Below are 22,600 nucleotides of genomic sequence, written 5' to 3' on the forward strand. Positions count from 1 at the left end.
AACATGTTGATTTACAGCCAAATACAACCTTTACACTAGATTTGGTACACCTTTTTGCTACCTAGGAGATACATTATAACTGTATACATTCAAGGTTTATATTTTCAGATTCTTATTGATAGTACATTTTATTATCACAGGAAATTGTGAATGATATTGCTTATTTACTAGATAATTAACTTTTTACTCATAATTTGTGTCAAGCTGCAGTTGGATGGTAACTGCAATTTAATTAAACACACAAACCAGCATATACGTTTATTTTTATTAGACAAAATAACCTTCAATGTTGTGGCTATATAACTTCTCTTATCAAAACATGTTTCACATGTACAACTAAATCAGTTAGTGACTTAATTTGATTATTTCAAGTCAGCCTGGGAAAATTTTCAAATATGCCTACATAAAAGTGACTGGAGCTTACGTTCCGACTTGCCTAAATCTCTTTAAAAAAAGGGACAACAGGTTCCTAAGTTATGTAGGCAGTCCTTCAAACTTTTAAAACTACTAGATCTCATTCCCTCCCTCTTCAGTTTTCATTCGTAGACTGGAAGAGAAAGACAAGATTTTCTGCCTTTTTAACTCCCAATCAATTTCTTAACTTTGAATGAATTAGTCCAAATGAAGAACATATTCTTTCTGTGCCTGCAGAAGAGATTACTGCTGTCAAAAGCTGGTTTAGCACTTCAACTAACTCTGGTTACAGATGCTTAGCTAGTGACTTCCAACAGTTTAGCGATCTGACTTTCTTTAAATCATCCTCAGCAAACATGAACTGCTTAAATTGTTCACCTCCAGCCCTGAAATTTATTATGGCTGGCATGACTGATGGGTGATTATTAGATGCCCATGTCATAGCTGCATCTCCTTCTTCAGCAGTAAGTCATCTACCCTGGTACTTTGGTTTGAGAATATTGTCAAGAAAATGAGGTAGAGTAAGTGCTTGATCTATCTGCTTCTTTACTGCCTGAACTGTAATGTTGTGGTTTGATATTTCTTTCTAAAATGTCACTTGAAGTTCTTTCGAAACTTTCACAGCATCAGCAATACATCAGCAATCTTTCTGCAGTTTGTCCAAGGCGATGTCCAGGGGAGGTTGTGAAGCCAAAAGTATAACTGGGTTCAAAACAAGAATTTGATAAGTTCATGGAGGATAGGTCCATCAATGGCTTTTATTCCAGATTGTCAGGGACTCATTCCTATGCTCTGACAACTAAACCTCTGACTGCTAGCAAATGGCACTGATGACAGGATAGCTCACTCAATAAATTGCCCTGTCTTGCTTGCTCCCTCTGAAGCAACTGGCCCTGGCCACTATTGGAAGAGAGGCTACTACTGGGCTAGATGGACCATATTGGCTTGATCCAGTATGGCCACTGTTATATTTTTATGGAAATAGGTTCAGTATAGTCAGCATATCTTCTACACTTCTCTTTAGTCCAATGCTGAGTACTTTGGCTGCGATAGTTCCATCTATTTTGTCATGATTTGCTTCACAAAGTGTCATAAGAATAGATCAGAGTTCTTAATAATAGCTTAAAATAATCAACCACTGAATTCCATCATACATCTTTGGGGAGAGTTAATTTGGATCCTCCTGCTCTCTTCAGTGCAGCTGAAGCAAAGTGGGTGTTACAGAACTGTTTTGCCATTTCAACAACATTTTTCTTTATTCCTGGAGTGGTATTTAAATCTTTGGCTAAAAGGAGTATCAAATGAGCACCGCACCTGCATTTTATAAGCTTCAAGTTCCCTTCATTATCTTCTTCTAGATTTCCTCTCACCCTTGCTACATTTGCAGCACTGTCTGTAACAAAGCTATGCATTTGATATTAAAATTTTTGTTCACAGTTTGTTATAATTTTTACTGCTACTTCTTTTGAGTATTCTACTGTATGGGCATTTCCTGATGTATCTATTTTTCATGTAAGATATATAACCCCATCTTCTGTTGTCACACAAGCCCATATTACTGAATAATTGTGTACAATACTCCACCCAACAATGAATTTCCAGTCCATGTTTTTTGCACACTGTTCAATTTCCTTCTCATACACTGTATCTAGCAGCCTTCCAGCAATGTCTGTTCTGCTGCGTGGAATGTAGTCAGGTCGTAATGACTGAACCACACCAGTGAAATGTTTGTTCTGAACAAGATGAAAGGGACAATTTGTTGCATAAATTAAATGAGCAATCTACGCAGTCCTGTTGGAATTTGCTGGTCCTGATTATCAACTCATCCATGGTTTAACTAGATGATGAAGAAAGTCTTTTTTTCCCAAATACAGATAATTTTCCATCTGATGTACTAAACAGAATGAAAAAAAACAGTTTGAAATCTTAAATATTCATAAATTCCCGCTAAAACTTTACCTTTAAACAAGAACTTTTCACCTGGGATGTTTGATTATACTGAGCAATAAAAAAAAAATTCACAAGTCCAGCAGTAACAATAAAAATGTAATTACCAAATACTCCCACCACAAACCAACATACCACTTGTATTTTGAGCACAACCTTTTGGAAATTCATAAGTAACTAATCAACCCAAAACTCACATTTATGATGACAATCTAAGTTATCATTTACTAGGATAGTTAGACATGGTAGGCAGTCCATAAGAATGGTGCGAAAATAAATTTACTAACCAGTTGATCCAGATTGTTCAGACATTTTCACTTATCATCCTCAAAGGCATTGCCTTCTAAGGAGCATTTTTCATAATGCTGTCTAGTTCTGCCAATCAAGCCTCGAGTCTCTTTGTTTGCACTCTTTATATTTTGCACATGTTCCTTTTTTACCGAGAAGTACAGGAATTTCTTGACATCTTCCCAAATAGGGTATTTTCTGCTACCTGCCACTATGACAGTTATTTTTAACTCAGGTCCCAGGTGTTGAAAGCAAAAATCTAGAAGCTGCACCGAGCAGAATGTTGTCCATTCATCCTACAGTGTCCAGCTTTGACGCCAATCTTGTTCCTTTCTGGTTTTATATTCTGCTCTTTCCCACTTATGACATATCTCCTCCACCCCACCCCCAGAAAAACAAAAGAACTAACAACAATCCAAAATGTCTGCTTGTGTAACCCACATACTATTTGTACTACAGAACTTTATTTGGTTAGAGGCAGAGGGGGAGACATTTGAGAAATTAATAGATTTCTGATTATATCTCTTTCTACAGAGAGAGCAAAGCCATTTACTTGAAATGCCGAGCTGTCCAGAAGCAAGGTCTGCTAATTACTGGGTAGATCAGTGTTTTTCCATGAGCTGCAGAGTAGGTTTCCATGGTAGATGGTGTTGCGGAGTGTGCACACCATGTCCTATTTCAGGGTGAGGTGGGGTTGTGATATCACCGTAACTACCATCTATCAGACCATCCTCAGGCTGGAGGCAGCACAGCTCAGTGTTCAGGGATAAGATGGCTGCCCTCGGACAAAGGGCCAGGCAGACTAATTTCTGGAGTCTATACAGCCGCCCTTGGGTTCAGCGCTGTGCGGCCTAGTGGCCAGAGTCAGTACAGCTGCCCTTGGGTTCAGGGCTGTGCGGCCTAGTAGTCGGAGTCAGTGAAGCAGGCCACCACCTAGGGGTGAGGTGGGTGGCAGCTGGGGTGGGGGGGACCTGGGCCTGTTGGCAGTGAGTATGGTCACGACCCAGTCAGCGAGGATCCTACTGCAACACACTGACTTTCCTCGGATGGGAGATACCACTCACCCCACCGCCCTGGGCCACCTCCTACCATGAGTCCTGGAGCTGAAGTCCATTCATCATCGTCAGGGTCTCCTAGCTCCCTGATGTCAGTAGCTTGTTGGGACTCTGATTCCTGTCGGCTGGCTGTAGGCAACCATTCTCTTGTCTGGACATCATGGTCTCTGGTTCCTGCAGTCAGGGCCTGAGGCAGCTCCTGGGCTGGAGCCTCCACCGAGTGTCCTTCCTCCCCAGCAGTTAGCCTAGAATGAGCTCCCTTTTATACTGAGGCTGCAGTTGGAGGATGCCCAGCACTGTCTGAGGGGCGGGACTTCTGCCGCCCATAATATAGGGCTAATTCTATCTCGCCTAGTGCGGGGTATGTATACCCCGTCACAGATGGAATCATAGATATCTATAATTTGATAACTGAGCCAATCAGAGAGAAGCTATAAAATAGGCGTTTGAGATCACCCAGACGGGTGCTCAGTGGGTAATCCTGTTGAGATACATGATGGTGTCTCTCGGAGTCTGCTGGGTCCCAACACTTGTGATGACTTTTCCAGTTTCTTGCACCCTGTAGCGCAGCCCACGGGTCCCCACAGGATGAAACCCTTAATACAGCATATTGTGCCACATTTATAAAGCTTGACCTCAAAAGTTAGATGCTTTTCCCCTGATTCTTTCTTTATATAGAAAAGGAACCTTCAAGTCAAAATTTTTGATAGAGACTCATGGAGTCAGCATACTTTTTATTTAAATGTTTTAAGAGATTGTAAATTTAGTCCTTAATATAATTTGTGTTAAATACAGATTTCATTTTAAACAGGTTTATTTTAAAAAATAAAAATTTACTATAATTTAAATAACAAAATCAGAAAAATCCAATTTAAAAAAAAATCCTGAATCCATTTTTTTTTCAAAAAATCATCAATTTTTATCCACACTGATATTACTGCACACAAATCATTCTCCCCTTGGTTCTCCACCACCGGTAAATAAATACACCTTCGAGTTAATTGGACGGGTTATCTTTGATCAACAAGTCTCTAGATAAAACGCCAAATCCTCAGCCCAGATATACTCCCTTGTTCTGCTGCCATAATCGCAAAACTGGCAGCATAGCTTTAAGGATGGGCTGTGCCTGGGTTTGGGGCATGGCTAAAATGCTGTAGGAGTGCCAATGATCCCTGACCGATGCTTTGCCTCCCAGGGGCCATTTGAGAGTACAAATTAGAGCAGCCCTGAAGCTGCAGTAACTTGTGCTGGAGCTGGAACCAACCCAGCAGCCCCGGGGTTTCAGAAGCTCAGCAAATGCATACAGACCCCTTTGCTCCCCATACATCCTGCAAAAGCCTTGCCTCAAACAAAAAGAGCCCACAATAAAAGGAATATAAGTCTTTATTCCCTTTGGTTTCTCCTGGGCAGAATCTACCATATTCATATTTTGCACCCTTAGCTACTTCAGTGATGTGCTCTACAGAAAACCCTAATATTCACTGAGCACAAATGCATAGGTGCTTGTCTAAACGAGATGGAAGTACAGTACAATAGACACTAGAAGCCGAACATAATTTCAGCTGAGAGGAGACCTAGACAATGTGTAATGAACTGTGGTCACATGTACACCAGATTGGTGAAGGGTATGACGAGAAAAAATGGCTTGAAACTTTTCATTCTGTTGTAAAATAGTAATGCAATTCCTTCAGTGTATGAAAAATAGTTTTTGCATCACTGTAATACATATTTCCTAGCTATTGTCTGGAGCTGTTTGCATGTTTAAATATTTATTGTCATCTAAGGTGACATTTCAATGAGATAAACATAACATTTATCTCATCTAAGAGACAGCAAGACATTTACTCAAGCACCTCCTGGAACTATGAAAAGTAGAAGGTTGGAAAATGAATCCTCTTAGATGGACCGACTCTGCTTTCAGTCTTGAAATCAAGGGAGTAGCCATAGCTTTCCCATCAGTGGAAATAAGAGCCAGCCTATTCTTTTACCTCCCCATAAACTAGGCATAGGCGTTCAAGCCACAGACGATCACAAATACTGGGAAAATTACTCTGCTTATCACTGGTGACCAAAAATTACTTTTCGAAACAGAGAATGTCTTCAGTGACCTAGTAAAAAAAAGTAAGAGATAAAGTTGATGTACAGGTTAAGTCTGCTGTGTGCTGAGATAGCCTAAGGCAAAGTCTGCACTTTATCAGTTTCACTCACTATGTTTATTCTTTTTATCTGTTTGTTTTATAGAAGTTGCAGTATTTGCTTGACACAGCAGCATTTTTATATCATAAATGTTAATTGTTTTGTACGACAACTGAGCATTAAATTATATCAATACAAGGAAGAAAAAACTGTATCTGAGAACAGGCAAAACCCAAGGGATATACTGAGTAATGCAGAATGGAAAGCATTTGTGTACTAAAAAGCCACCCCTGCAATGACACCAATGCCAACTATGCCAGTAAAACCAAACCCTTGCTGCACGTCAACACACGCTAGGTAATTAGTGCTGTTAAGCAAAGTGCGGTATCAACAGATCATGTAATACATAGTAATCAAGCCAAATTGACTGCTGGAGATTTGAAATAGAGGGGAAAAAAGACCAACAAAAAATAAAGTCCAAATGAAAGAAACTTACTAGGTCACATAAATATGAAGCCAAATTGATTGATAGGGAACAGGAACATTAGCAAGGCAAGAAAGCTCCATATACCTGACATAAAAACTTCTAAGCAGACATAACCACAATACAGCATGCAAATGACTTTCATTATTTATAAAATTTGAGACAACTACAGTGTATTGCATACTGCGTAGGCTATCAGATAAGGCACTACGATGTAGAAGTAATATAATATACAAAAGTGGGATAAGCCTACTAGACTCTTAGTGTGATTAAAAAATATAGATTGAATGACTGAGACACAACAGACAAAGTTAATTTGACATAAGAGAACATGCAATTAGACATACTGGGTGACAGAATGTTCGTTATTCCCAGAAAGCCCAAAAGAAAGCAGGAAGTACCAGTAATTTCATGTGAAAGCCTATCATAGTCCTGTACTAAAGGGATGGATTATTATCCAATTATTTGTACGCTTATCGGAATGGAACCTCCTAAATCCTGATCTTTTGAGGTTTGACAAAGACTAATAAATACAGGAACAATGGCATAAAACTCCTGTGTTTATCAGTAAGGGCTTCCAGCCTGCCAGGTGAGAAGGGGTTGAAAGATGAGTGTGAGGCAAACCCACAGCCAGACCAGAGCTGCTTACTCAACTGCTATGATTCCCTATTTCCGCTCTTCCCTGAAGTTACGTCTCCAGGAAGAGTTCCTCGAGGCCATGTCCAGTGGCTCCCTGGATGCCTTTGAGGAGCAGTAGGTGCTGTCCGGGGTTCTCTGCTCAGCATCCCCTTCTGGCACACTACTTTTGACTCTGTAACCTTCACTCCGCCATCCCTGGTTTTTTTCATTTGTTGTCCCCATATTTACTTGAGACCTGGGTTCAGTAGCTCCTCCCCTTAGGCTGGGGGAGGGACCTTTAGATGTGGGCAGGCGCACCAGAGCTTCAATAGGTGCCATGACTCACGCCTCCAGAAGAGCCTGCACCCTCCACCTACCCTGGGAGGTGCACCCCTGAGAGCGGGGACACAGGCCAGGGGCTGCTCTTGGGACACCTGGCCCCCAGCCCAGGGCAGGTGGAGGGTCCAGGGCTCCCCACAGCAGCCCAGGCTCTCTGGACAGCTCTTACCACTGCCCTGCTCCAGCTTCTGGACTGTCCAGGGGGTGGGACCTCAGGGGGAAGAGAAGGAGCAGGGGACAGGGCCACAGAGCGGGAAGGACTCCTGTATGTGTCCTGTTTTTGCATTTCGAAAAGTGGCCACCCTAGGACATACAGGTACATGGCGGCCACTTGGAGAAGTGGGGAACTGACCATTGTTAAAAGTTTCGGCCATATTCTTTGGCAGAGGCTGTTAGTGCCCCATCCCATAACAGAGAAGGAGAGAGAGAGAGAGAGAGAGAACAGAGTAGTTGTACTCTCAGTAGAAGCAATAGACAGTATAATCACACTATCTCATGGATTATCTATAACTCACCAACATCCTCTAATAAAAAATAGTTCAAAGGAAAACAAATAACATCAGCTCCAGTGTCTGCTGTGAAAGAAAACCCTCTAAAACCTTCCAGGAGAGGAGCGGAGGAAATAAAAGAAAGCTTTTTTGCCATAAAAACACATTCTAAAAGATACCTATGGTATTAATGATGCTTTCCTTTTCTGTTCCTCTGCACCCTAACTGTAACTTCACACTCTCCTTAAAATATAATATAATCAGATGTAAAAAAACTCACACACTCATAAAAACCAAAACAAACAAGTTCTTCCTCCCCCCAGACTTCCACAAATAGCCCTGCTATCCAGGATACAGTCGCCCATTCCAGAGGGATGGCCTGGCATTCCTTGTTTCTAGACGTAAACTTTTGCATTTAGCTGCATTGGAACACATTTTGTTTAAATGGGACCAGGTTAACAATCTACTATCCAGACCACTCCGTATGCCTCTCCTGTCCTCGCTATTTACCACTCCACCAACCTTTGTGTCATTCACTAATTTTATCAGCAGTGACTTTATACTTCCCAGATCATTGATGAAAAAATTGAATCGCACCAGGCCTAGCACTGATCCCTGCAGAAACCCATGAGAAACACCCATTGGATGATGATTCCTCAATGACCTACCGCTTTTTGAGATCGGTTAGTTAGTCAGGTTTTAATCCATTTAACATATGCTTTATTCATATAGTACAGTGCTTTTTAAAAAAAATCCGAATGGTGTGTGGTACAAAGATGATTGTCATCTTTGACTACAGGATGCCCCAAACTAACGGGATATAAATACTCTGCTGTAATCATTCTAAGATAAAAATGCGTGGCTCTCCTTTAAGTTCAAACACTGAAGATTTCAGAAGCTATGGGTTTCTATAAGTATGCTGGATTTTTAAACTCCCTAACTCAAGGGTGGGCAAACTATGGCCGGCGGGCTGCGTCCAGCCTGTCAGACCTTTTAATCTGGCCCTCGAGCTCCTGCTAGGGAGTGGGATCGGGAGCTTGCCCCACTCCAGTGCTCGGGTCGGGGGCTTGCCCCGCTCCATGTGTGCCGTGGCTCCACACAGCTCCCAGAAGAAGCGGCATGTCACCCCTGCGGCACCTACGTGTAGGAGCAGCCAGGGGGTCTGCATGCTGCCCCCACCCCAAGTGCCAGCTCTGCAGCTCCCATTAGCTGGGAACCATGGCTCCATGTAGGATCCAGAGGGGGGACATGCCACTGCTTCCGGGAGCTGCTTGAGGTAAGCACCGCCCAGAGCGTGCACCCCGACCTCCTTATATGCCCCAATCCCAGCCCTGATCCCCCTCCTGCCCTTCAAACCCCTTGATCCCAGCCTGGAGCCCCCTCCTGCACCCCAAACTCCTCATCCCCAGCCCCACCCCACAGCTCACACCCCAGATGAAGCCCTCACCCCCTCACACAGTCCAACCCCCTGCCCCAGCCTGGAGCCCCCTCCTGCACTCCAAACCCCTTAGCCCCACCATGGAGCCCTCTCCCCCACACCCCAAACCCCTGCCCCAGCCCAGAGACCCCTCACACACCCATAAGCCCTCATTTCTGGCCCCACCCCAGAGCCCGCACCCCCAGCCCAGAGCCTATACCCCCTCCTAAACCCCAACCCCCTGCCTCAGCCCAGAGCCCTCTCCCATACTCTGAATCCCTCTGCTCCACCCCCAGCCCACAGTCCCCTCCTCTACCCCAAACCACTCGTCCCTGGCCCCACCCCATAGCCCCCACCTCCAGCCAGAACCCTCACCCCCTCCCACATCCCAACCCCCAAATTCGTGAGCATTCATGGCCCGCCATTTGCATACCCAGATGTGGCCATCAGGCCAAAAATTTGCCCACCTCTGACCTAAATTGTTTGCCATAATTAAATAGCATGAAAGTCAGAGCAGTCAATGCAAACAGCACCATCGTATAAAAAACTAACACTTTTTACTCCAAATGACATCTCTGTTGGAATTCGTAAGTCCCGTTTCAGAAGACCACTCTCTCCTGCTTCTGAAAAGGATGGAGGAGCTAAATATGGGTCAACAAAGAGCTAAATCAGACAACTAGATATAAAAGACGACACAGGCACAGATAACAAAGCAAGAAGCAAAATCTACAAGAAACTGACAGTTCATATAGAAAGAAAAACTCAGCATAAGGAATGAAGCAGCACTGGAAACAAAGCAGCAAATTGGTCAACTTAGAATAAACTTCAGCCAATGAAGGAGGAAGATAATGCAAAAAAAAATGAAAATCAATCAGACTATGTCCCAGCTATGAAAAGGATGTCTGAGATTTAATTTAGTGGCAGCTTCAGTACAGGGGGAAAATAAAATACCCCTACAACCTCTGTTCTTTTAAAAGAAATATTGAGGGCCTCAAGGTTATGGATCGATGGAGGAACAAATTTGGAAGTTCAGGGTCTTCTGTATTTAAAGGAACACCACCAACACCCAGGTGGAAATAAAAATATACCTGCTAGCCTTTGAAATTATAGGGTTGAACTGAGTTGCAGTGGTGTAGTTGAGACCAGAATCTGCTTTATAATTTTCAATAAGTGTAAGAAAGGAGAAAGCAGTATTGCATTTAAATAGTTCTCTGAAGATAGAAGCTTCAATACAAAAGCAGACAACACATGGATCACAGACAACAGTGCATGACTAAAAAGGATCAGAGATAACATTATAATCTTTCATACAAAGAGCCAAGCTGTGGGTGACTTCTCCATAGGTGTGAAATGTGGGAGAGGGGACAAGGCACATGCCTTCCACCCTTTTGCCCATCCTCCAAGTGGTTCAAGTGGATTGAACAAGGCAGAGAGGAGATATGGTTGCTCACCCCCAGGGGTGAAAGTAAGTCGAGTGACTTACCGGTACGCTGGGGCCAGCTCTAACCCCCGCAAGGGGCGGGGCCTAGGGAGGAAGGGGCGGTGCTGAGGGGGTCAGAGCCAGCCCCAGCCCACCCTGTAAGGTAAGTGCCCCTCCCTCCTTCTTGTCCTCCTCCCTCTCCCACCAGGGTAGCAGCAGCAGTCCGGGGCTCCGGGGGCTATTTAAAGGACCGGGGCGGCAGAGGCAGCTGGAGCCCCGGCCCTTTAAATAGCCCCTGGAGCCCCCGCTACCCCAGGGCTCTGGGGAGCTATTTAAAGGGCCTGCGGCTCCCCTGCTTCTACCGCCCTGGTCCTTTAAATAGCCCCTGAAGCCCTGGAGTAGCGGTGGCAGGGCTCCAGCGGCTATTTAAAGTGTCGAGTCGGTAGAAGCAGGGGAGCCCCGGGCCCTTTAAATAGCCGTCGGAGCCCTGCAGCCGCTACCCCAGGGCTCCAGCAGCGAGGCTCTGGAGGCAATTTAAAGGGCCTGGGGCTCCAGCCACTGCTGGGAGCCCCAGGCCCTTTAAATTGCCTCCTGGGGAAACTGGGCTGCCCCAGTATGGTGCACCGGCTCTTGCCGGTATGCTGTATTGAGGCGTACCAGCTTACTTTCACCTCTGCTCACCCCTAAAGGAAAAGAAGGGGGAACTCCCCTCTGATTTTACTAGAGAAGAGGCAGCTTCCCCTCTCCCACCCACTCAATTAAGGAACCAGCCACAACTGAAATTATTACACTCACCCTAAAAAGAACGAGGAGTACTTGTGGCACCTTAGAGGCTAACAAATTTATTTGGGCATAAGCTTTCGTGGGCTAAAGCCTACTTCATCACCATGAGTTCAAAAATTTCCATCCCACCATCAACCTCAGCCTGGACCAGTCCACACAAGAGATCCACTTCCTGGACACTACAGTGCTAATAAGCAATGGTCACATAAACACCACCCTATACTGGAAACCTACTGACCGCTATACTTACCTACATGCCTCCAGCTTTCATCCAGACCACATCACACGATCCATTGTCTACAGCCAACCTCTAAGATACAACCGCATTTGCTCCAATCCCTCAGACACAGACAAACACCTACAAGATCTCTATCAAGCATTCTTACAACTACAATACCCACCTGCTGAGTGAAGAAACAGATTGACAGAGCCAGAAGAATACCCAGAAGTTATCTACTCCAGGACAGGCCAACAAAGAAAGTAACAGAAAGCCACTAGCCGTCACCTTCAGCCCCCAACTAAAACCTCTCCAGCGCATCATCAAGGATCTACAACCTATCTGAAGGATGATCCCTCACTCTCCCATCAAGCTCCACTGACATTAAGAGCAGACAACACATCACAGGAGTGCTCAGCACCTTGGAAGATCAGGCCCTGCGATGGGACATTATACTTCCATAGTATTTCAGATCAGAAAATGCAAAACATACCTGATGCAAATTATAAGCTAAGAGTCCATTTAGGAGTCACAACCTTGCAAAAATATACTTGCCACACAAAACAGTTGTCGGAAGTGCAGCTATAAGCATTGATCCATAACTGTATAAAACATGAAAATGTCTACAGTGGAATTCAGCTATTACAAGCATTTAGCATAATTAGACTGCCAGCTTAGAAGCTGCCAGTGGAGAAATGAGACAAGGCATTACAGCATGCCAAAGTACAGCACAACACAAAATCCCCTGCTCCTTATGTATTACCGAGTGCTCCTTAAACCCTACATCATGCCCTCCCTTAGGCTGAAACAAAACCATGAGGTTCACAGGGTGGAGTTTCTCTGTTAAGTGGGAAAGAGGTTGCAGCCTTGCAGAAGGCAGCACAGCCTCCAAACCCCACCTGAGGCTGAAGATCTGTAGAAAAGGAAACTCCATCTTCACAGATATTGAGAGTGACCACATGAAAGGCCTGCCCCTCCATTCTTCAATGCAGGCTACCAATACTCCACAGCAATGATGCTTCCATCCTCTCATCTCTCCCACAGTGCCAGTGTCCTGTGCTCCACCAAGGGGAGTAAATGGCAGGAAGAGAGTTAATGTGGCTCCTGGTAGCATGATTGTCTAGTGTTTCTGCTGAAAAAGCATCAGGTGTGGAAAGATGCCTGGAGATCACCTATTCCCAACTCCCATCCGGGACCTATGGAGTCCAAACCATGCAGTGCGGTTTGTAGGGGCCTGGGAAGGAAAGAGCATGCTGCTCATGTTCCATTCCCGTTTACATGGTTTCAGAGCCTTTTGTAGCCTTTTCCTTGGTCCATTGCTCTCCTCCATGGCAGATTGCAGGATAGGGCCCAAGAGTAGACAGTTGGATTGTTATTTTTGTCTGGATTTAAAGGAAACTGTATGAAGTTGATTTGTTGGGGGCTGAGATGCTGAAGGGTTTGAGGGAAGATAAAATGAAAATGAGTACTGTCTCAGACTAGGATCATAATATTTGCATTCGGAAATGAATTACTGGGTCAAAATAAAAAAAAATCTAGGTATTGCAAAGGCAGCAGATCTTTTTTATCTGGATGTAGAGAGAGGAAATATGTTATCAAACAAATATGTCTGCATTCAGGAGCTTCCAATTTTTCAAATAAAAGGGGAGCAAGCTGTTTGTTGGTTAAAAAAGGCTGCAGTGTTCTGATCTGATATCAAAATAGATCATCCACATACATCATCTTGAGAGAAAACAGTAAGTGGGGAAAAAATGAATGACAGTACAGATACTATGACTAAGATGGAAAGGCACAAATCACCAGCCAGAATTGTGTATTGTTAAAAGGATATTTCAGTCTGTGATTTATAACCACAAGAATGTGCCTAAGACTTCTCTCATCAGCATGAGTCAAACAAGTGCAGTTATGCATTTGCAAATACTTAATCAAATTAAATTAGACAAAATAAGACAAATTCATATAGCTAAATATCCCCAGGATAATATTTCTCCCTAGTGCTATACTATACTATTCAGCCTGGGGTCTGAACCCACCAAACTTTTGCCCTCCTCATCTCATCACTCCAGCCACCTACTACACCTCCTGAAGTATTCATCCTTCCACACCCCTGAGCCCCTCCCTTACCCCCTCAGTGCCCCATCTTCCCCCTCCAAATCCAAGGCTTCCCTAACTGCCAGTCTGACTGGACGGGAACAACCACAATTAGAAAAAAAATCAAAGTACTTCTTTCCCAGCTGCCTTTTCTCCATTGCTTACCATCCGCTCACTGTAGGAGTGGGAGAAAGAGGAGTTGGTACAGGAGAGCTAACAACAGGAATTATTAGTCGTGGGAGGTCAAGGAGGTCCAGTGAAAGGGAGAGAAGCTGAGGATTTGTATTCCCCAGACAGAGAGCTGCAAGGAGCAACATCATGTTCCTGTAGCTGGTGACAGTCATTTAGCAGCCTGCTGCACCCCATCAACCTTCCATCAGGACAGAGCATGACACGACTAGGGGAAACATGTGCCTGCCCTGCCTAGCCTCTGGGCTGGCTTCCATTTCAGCTGAGTTTCATTTCCCTCTGGTCCTGCCCACAGCTTCTGTATGGTGGCCTGTAAGGTCAGGACTACAATCAATCGCGAGAGTAGCCTACCTGACTCTGCTTCAGCCCTGAACAAACACTTGCATTAGGGTGGGGTAACTTACCTTTGACCCCTCTGGATTTAGGGTCAGTATCCACAGATCTGCCCCTAATCCACTTCTGTCATTATGAACAGAGAGATGGAGAACTAGCTCTCTCCTGGTCTGTGTAACTACTTGCTCTGCTGAACAGATAAACTTCAAAAGGGGTTTCAGCCCTTTTACTAATGATTGGCATGGCCCCACACTCCAGCAATCTCAATCAACAATTATCAGCTCCCTGACTTCTCCCTTTAAGGTAGGTTACTACATGCACAATACATAAACCCATGAATATATTAAGTGCACTTCAGATTCTAGTATAGATATTGAAATGACAAACATTGTGCTTTACTGATGTGGGTGTTAACCTGTGGGTTCCTGGCTGTCCATTCAGTTGAAAGGTAGGAAATCCCAAATTTCCAGCTAGCCTTAATTCTCAGTTCTTCTCGTATGAGTACATACATAAATGTTTAAAAGATAATTTAACCTATCTACATTGCCATGTCTTTGCTCATTCAGTTATATTTTGCTATCATTGTAGTTTTTATATGTTGCACTGTTTGAAATTATTCTTAACTGCATTTCAAATTATTTAACTGGTGATTTCCAAACCAAAGGAAAGCCATACATCTGGCTACCAGATGCAGAGTGAGGCCAGGAAGGGGGGCGGGGGATCATCCCTGAATGACATCATGACGCCTGCCAACCACTGGCAGCCCTCCCTTGTTGGAAGGGCTTCTATTCGTCAGTTCCTCCACTTCTAATAAGCATCTTTGAGTTCAGCTGAGATGAAAGCTCAACAAACTTTTCAGAGGTTGTTTTTACCATGTTAAATTCCCATAATTCACTTGCTGCCAACCAGTTGGCAAGAAATCAAGCATAAATTAACCATGACTCTTTGGTACAAAGGAAAAACATAAATTGCTACTTTGGTACAGGATACTGAATTAGGTGTGCAGCAATTATGCAATTCTCGATGGTCATAGTGTGCTTAAAAACGCTATTTAAATATGTAGTCTGCCAGTCATGCAACTTTTTTGAGTGACAAATGCTCAAAGTGGTAATCAAGCAATATCCTACAAGCAAAGGATCATGCTGGCACTGTATCTGAACAGATTAATTTGTTATAGAACATGAATAGTTTTGGTGGGTGGCAACGGCAAATTTGGCAGACCATAAAGTACTTGTCCTTAAAAAGGCTCCCTATTCTGGGAGAAATGTCATCGAGGTGTGGAAAATTAGCAGAGATAATAATGTTTTAATTGCCAAAACATTTCTTCTATGCATGAGCAGAGCTGGTCAGGTATGTTCCAGAGAGACAGGGTTTCAACAGAAAATGCAGATTCATCAAGCCCAAAATGTTTCACTGAAACGCAGCTGGTTTGAAGAACTTTTGACAAACCAGTCAGGTTTTTGTCAGAAACCTGCCTGGTTTTCTACCAGTTTGCTTGGTACTGCTGTGGGATGCCAGGGCTTGTAGCGTTCATGGCTCCAGGGCAGCCCCACCAGCCCCCACCACACAGATTCTCCCAGGGGCTGGAGACCCAGGGGCTTCCCAGGCTGCCCAGTTCCCACAGCCTTGGGAGCAAGCTGTGTAGAGTCTGGAAGCCTGGAGAGCCAGCTGGCATGGCAGCCTGGCAGCCCTGGGAAGTCCCAGCTCAATCAGGGCTCTCAGAGTGCAGGTTCCTGGCTCCTCAGCAGGGAGTCAAGGGATGGGCTTCCAAAATCCGCAGATCGGAGGCAGCCCCACCATACAGACTGCCCTGGGCTGAGTACCACAGGGCTTCCAGAATCCTGGGCCAGCTGGGTCCCCAGGCTGTGAATCAGAATAAACTCACATTTTAAAATGCCAAAGTTTCCCACAAAATGGAAGTTCTGAGTTACGACTAGCTCTAAGTATAAGTGTCAAATAGTATCCAATAGATGCCTGTACTTTTACGAGTCCAAAGAGGAGAAGCACTGAATTGTGAGTGTAATTCAGGCAACAGAACAAACTAGTGAATAAGTACACATCCTTTGCTCTCTGTGTAATGGGCAAAGGGGGTGTTGAGGGAACATTATGTTTAACTCTATTACACTCCCCCCCCCCTTTTTTTCCCCTGTACTCAGCTTAACTCTTTGCTGAAATGTAGGCCCCAGTTCTGTATTTTCCAGACTTTTCTAAAGCATTACACAGAGTTAAATCTCAGAGTTATTGTACGTAAAACCCTGAATGTAGGGGTAAAATACTGTTCCCAGTCAGCTTAAGAGAGATACAATTTTTCGGTAAAAAAAGGCATTTTAATAATATAAAAACATTGTAATTAGTATTAGGAATAGTTTTAAGAAAAAACTATTAGGCAATAAACCTACTGGTGTTCTTTACATAGATTTTGTTTTTATAAATATTTCAGTGTTAGGTTTGACAGACTATTTAGACTTTAGAACACACATACACACACATCCCCCTCTGATCTCCTGTCAGATGTTTTCTCTGTTTCTACAGTGAAGCCTCAAAAGGCATGTGTGCATGTCACAGGGGGACTCCAGGACCTGTGCAGAATTGATTGCCTCCAAACAGCCCAGAATCAACACAGCAAGCAACAGTCCGAAGCTCTTCACACCCAACAGTCATTTCAGTTCCTGACCCAAGAGCCTACTATCTCTTTGATTACCAAGAAGATCAGGGGTCTGCAGACTGCATCCAAAGTGATACAGGCATTGAGATGCGATTCTGCAACTTCCATATTTATAACCTTTTTCCCCTGAGCTCTGATTGGATTAGCTCTCAGATGGTAGATGTGTGGAGGCTTCAAGGCTGCTTGCTTTGCATATAAATCCTCTGCATGGCTTCAGAAACAGCTATGAAGCATGTCCAGTAACTATCAAATCCCTCCTCTAAAAGACTCTGGGCCTTTCTAACTAAGTTACCCTGGCACATGTACAGAGACAGAAAGGATTCAACTAAAACCCGTGTCCCCATCCCACTGCTTCTCTCCATTTCTTTGGACTTAAACAAATCAACTACCTTCAAATGCTGCAGCATAATAAGCATTGGGGGTTACATCTGCTGGAGAGGCATGACAGAATCTGGAGTCCTCTGAGGAAATAAGGTACAAATCTCCTGGGACCAAATTTATCTTGCCTGTAACTGTATAGACTTAAGTGGATTTACACCAGAGATGTACTTGGCTGCTCCTGAAAGACTAAGACAAGGGTGAATATGATGAGTGAGATGGTACTGTAGTGATATATTATTGAAAAAAAATAACTAATCATAATGAGGTATATAAAGACCAACAAAAAAGAACTGCTTCAACCTAGAACCTTTGATGTTTGACTTTCTTTGAATAGGTACACAGGGAATAGATTCTTTATATCTGGATAAAACCTCTCAGCACCTCATAGACAGGGATATGCTATATATGGCAGTGGGAAAGTTACAACTATGAGATTTAAATAGGAGACTGAATATCCTCAGAAATATAACAATTCATAATTTAATTATAACTTCAGACAAAGGGCCCAATTTTGCTCCCATTTACTTCAGTTGACTACATTAGGTCTGAAAGCCAAAATATTAATCAAAACCAAATACTGTGTAGACCAGCATCAGAGGAACAGAAATTCTGTGCAGGAGTACCTGTTCCTCTGCACAGTCCTCTGTACATGCTCATGCAGAAATTGTTGGGTGGACCTTACAGCACCGTCCTGAAAAGGCAAAGCTTTTGCCCACAGGTTATGGGGATGGAGTAGTAGAACCATCACCATCTAGAGGGGAGTATAGAATCTTGGAGATGAAGAAGTAAAGGGGGATTTGGAGACTGGAGACCTATGATAGGGGCAAGTGGGGAGGATTATGTCCAAGTAATAGGGGTCTGTGGGGTTAAGAAGAGAGCTGGGGTTGTTAGGGAGAATGCAGAGGAAACAAAGTATTGGGAGATGGGTGAGAGCTGCTTGGAGATGGAGGGGGGAGATTATAGTATATGATGAGAGAGCTGGGAAGGGAAGGATTAGGAATCTAACGAGGAACAGAGAGATGGGACTAAAATGGCTGGCAGGATCCTGAGTCTGCTTAGACCTGGCATTGTTGATAAACAGAATGGAGGAGCAGAATTGTCTGTAATACAGACCTCTATGCTTGAGGACCGCTGCTAAGTAACCAATTCACAGCAACTTACACTGTAGGAGTCCTACCAATTGAGAATAGCATACAGTAGTCACTTTCCTCACTAGCAACACCTTTGATGTCCCTGCCATTAGGAGGAGGAGCACTATGCTGATGGCTATGCATACTGGATATGAAGAGTAAACAAATGCAACAAATAATCAGTGCATGACATTAACACAGTCTACACTTCTTCCTTTAGGATATAAATGAATACCTGTATAATGGTTAATACTAGGTAAAACACTAAGATTTACAGGACTACACTTGAGACAACTTCACAATTGCCCCAATAACATTGAGCTGTAGCTCACGAAAGCTTATTCTCAAATAAATTTGTTAGTCTCTAAGGTGCCACAAGTACTCCTTTTCTTTTTGCGAATACAGACTAACACGGCTGCTACTCTGAATACTCTCTGTTTGTGGTTACTCAGCCATTGGTCTAATTGTTTAAAAAGCATTATCCATACCATATTTATTCTTTAAGACCATTATCCTCACCACATATCTCTTTAGCCTATGATATAGAGCACTATCAAATCCCTTGCTGAAGTTGAGATATGTCTACTTTATTCACCCTTTCTACCAAGCTTATTATCTTGTTAAAGGCAGAAAGCAAGTTAGCTTGAGATGGTTAATTTTTATGAATCCATACTGCCTTACTGCATTATCTTCCTCAAAGTGCTCACAGATTGACCACCTTGGTGTTTGTTCTAGTATTTTAACTACTGTTTAGAGCCTGTGACTTTCAGGACTTGCATTTTTTACCCTCTCTTTCTTAAAAATATGTAACTGCATTTGGTCCCTCTGATACTTTGTCTTGAATTAACAAGTTAAAACTTCACACTGATTGTTGGCTACCAAAAGTCATTCCCATCACAACCTAGGTAAAATAAGTGGATGACTTCGGTCCAGTTTCTAGGGGGCCATTGTCTGTATCTTGGTAACATTATCACAGCTGATACCTAGGGCTTCAATCTTTCTACTGCCGCTGCCTCTGATTCTCTTCTGTTCAGACTCTGATATCGTGCTGAATATGGTATCTGAGCTCCTGACTGATCACTTCTGTGGATAAACAGAGAGCTTCATTTTTCAGTGCTGTCATTCTGACCCTTTTTAACATTACTAAAATTCACTTTGAAAAGAGAAAGAAGAGGATGTAGGCAGAAATGGCTATTAATTGAAGTGTCTAAAGATCAACAGACAAGAAAAATATTTTGCATACCTCACCTACCTTCCTCAAAATTGAGCATTTAATCCTTCCTGAAGATATTGACTCTGAGAGAACTACTGTGGATGAGTAAGCTGCATTAGAAGACGTTGGCTGGCTGAATACTTTCTAGAGGCATCCCAACCAATAATTATGTCAAAATATAACACACTACCTGAGAGGAAGAGAATGCATTAAAAATTTTTAAAACCTGTAAGGCACTGGATACCCTCTGAGGTACGTAATAGTGAAATGCTTAAACTGTATGAATAGTTCATGTATATAACACTTATTAACATTATAAAAATACTCTGTAAAAAATAGCACATATGAAATTTATGTCACATCATTCAAAACTGTATGGGCAAAATCCTGATGTTCTTACTTTGTTTTTTTTCATACATTTCTATCAGTGAGATGTTTTTCTGAGTAAAGATGGAGTAAAAGCCAAGTAAGCACTCCACAGTCTAGCTCATTGACTTCACGACAAGTTTTTCTTAAGGCGTGACGATAAGCTGAGAGCTGAATTGTGCCTGAAAGGCACAGTCCTGCGTGTGTGTGTGTGTGTGTGTGCGCGCACGTGCATGCCTGCACAGGCATATATATAGAAGAGCCATGATACAGCAGGAGCCCCAAGAAGAACTGTGGCTGGCTGACTGACCGACTGCACAGGGACTCCTTGTGGAGCACACACTGTACTGACAGCTCTTGCTCCCCTTTGAAAGGAGGCAGCATGCCTTCCACTCTGCATACGGCAAGCTCTGATCCCCACTGCACAGGGGCTAGGGCCACACCTCCCCCATTCCCTGTGGGGAGGGTAGTCCCAGTGGCCTTAACAGCACAGCTCTGTGACTCTGCTCCTCAGGCACGTTTTTTATTTACTGAGTAGCTAGACCCTGCACCTGAGTTCAATAGACATTCATGATATAAAGCATCAGAGCGGTAGCCGTGTTAGCCGGGATCTGGAAAAGCGGCAAAGTGTCCTGTGGCACCTTATAGACTAACAAACGTATTGGCGCATAAGCTTTCGTGGGTTAGTCTATAAGGTGCCACAGGACTCTTTGCCATTCATGATAGAGTTTACAGTAGAGGGGAGAGGCTTCTTTGTGCAAGGCCAGACACAGCCTGGCCCTGCGTAAGGACTTCAGGATTTGGCTCATTCTAGATTTCTATGGTAAAAAGGAAATGGTTGTCAATAAGCCATAGCTGTCCTCTTGGGTTTAAAATGCAGTAGTCAAGCACATTCAGGTGTTTACAGAATAAAAATCCCTTTGAATGTACAACGAAACAACCCAAGAACATACAAATATAAGATATGACTATATCATGAATGTCTAACTGGAACACACGTAATCTGCCATTTTTCTGACACATTATTTGTCAACAAGGAACAGAGAGAGAGAGACACCTGTCTCAGAACACTCTTATCCATACTTGGGAATCAGACAACAGAACATATGAGTTGATTTCTTGACCCATATGACACAGCCACTGTATAGAAGGCAACTCAGTGATTCATTTTAGTCTGGTGAAGAAAACGGTATTGTCAGCAGGGGCAGCGTGTTACTACCAATTACATTATTAGTCAAAGTACATTAGGCTGAAGAAGAATTTGTTTAAACTGAAGTTTCAGCATTTCTGATTCACTATTCTGGACTGATAGGTTACTTGCAGCATCCAATAATGGCAGAACATTATGTCTTATGGTAGAATGTTATAATGGGTGGACTCAGGGCTGCAGAAATGAAACAGTCCTAACTAAACCAGAGCTGATGAAAATCTACCATCCTTTCGTGGCTGATTAAATTGTGAGACTCAAATGTAGATCACCTACAAGTCCCCAGTACTGTAAAAAACAGGTTTCAGAGTAGCAGTCATGTTAGTCTGTATCTGCAAAAAGAACAGGAGTACTTGTGGCACCTTAGAGACTAACAAATTTATTTGAGCATAAGCTTTCGTGGGCTACAGCCCACTTCATCAGATGCATAGAATGGAACATATAGTAAGAAGATATATATATATACATAGAGAGAAGATGGAAGTTGCCATACAAACTGTAAGAGGCTAATTAATTAAGATGAGCTATTATCAGCAGGAGGAAAAAAAAACTTTTGTAGTGATAATCAGGATGGCCCATTTAGACAGTTGACAAGAAGGTGTGAGGATACTTAACATGGGGAAATAAAAAACAGAATTTTTGAATCACACAAGTGAAAACATCAATATAATTAATACTATTTTAAACTATTTTCACTACAATTACACCACTCTTATGTCAGAATGAACCTTGAAAATTCATAAACATACAATTATCCCAAATTACAGGCATTTTCTGAAATATAAATTTTATTATAACAGTAATTATCGTATTAGTTTCATCCACCTCACAATCTAATGATGGAAATGGCAAACTTGTGTGCCAAGTACTAGATAATAATTTTGATATCATGCAGGGAGCCACGACACTTGTGTAACATCAACAGAGCCTGGTTGTCAGCGGGTGGGATCAAACTGGGGAATTCTGGAGCTTAGTGCATGAGCCTCTACCGCATAAGCTAAAAAGCCAACTCTTAGCTAAGGTTGTAGAGCAGACTCAGTTAACTCTCTCTCTTTAAGTGGTCTCCGTGCCACTAGATGGGACAGAACACCATACCCAGACCGTGTGTGGGTTACACTTGCAAACATCTCCTGCCCCTGGAAAAATCTGGTCTAGTTAGTAACCAAATACCGAATCCCTGAAACACTGTTTCTGCAGGTGTTGGTGTCACACTGCCCTCCATTATGGTATCATACCATAACCACTTTGGAAACATTATATTCAATACAGTGTGCTAAATTTTCACGAAATTAAGCCTTTTAAAAGGCCTTGCTTGTGTGAGGCTTGCTTCTACTGAAAACAATGAAAGTTAGGAGCCTGAGTACCTTTGTGGATCTGGGCCTTTGTGCCAGCATTTTACACTAACAACAAGTAACTGTG

The 22,600-nt window shown here is 43.1% G+C and overlaps 1 protein-coding gene across 4 annotated transcripts in view; it reads right to left on the reverse strand.

The window, feature by feature from the left end:
* ZNF804B (zinc finger protein 804B) overlaps window positions 1–22,600 on the reverse strand; it is a 341,954-nt gene that overhangs the window by 202,370 nt on the left and 116,984 nt on the right. The window contains exon 1 of one of the 4 annotated variants that reach the window (XM_074945961.1): window positions 17,274–17,381. The exons of the other annotated variants lie outside the window; for them this stretch is intronic. The gene's annotated coding sequence lies outside the window, so the exon portion shown is untranslated. Of the gene's footprint in view, window positions 1–17,273; window positions 17,382–22,600 lie in introns of those variants that run through there. 4 annotated transcript variants of the gene reach the window in all.

Source organism: Natator depressus, chromosome 2 (genome assembly GCF_965152275.1).
Source record: "Natator depressus isolate rNatDep1 chromosome 2, rNatDep2.hap1, whole genome shotgun sequence".
NCBI lineage: Eukaryota > Metazoa > Chordata > Testudines > Cheloniidae > Natator > Natator depressus.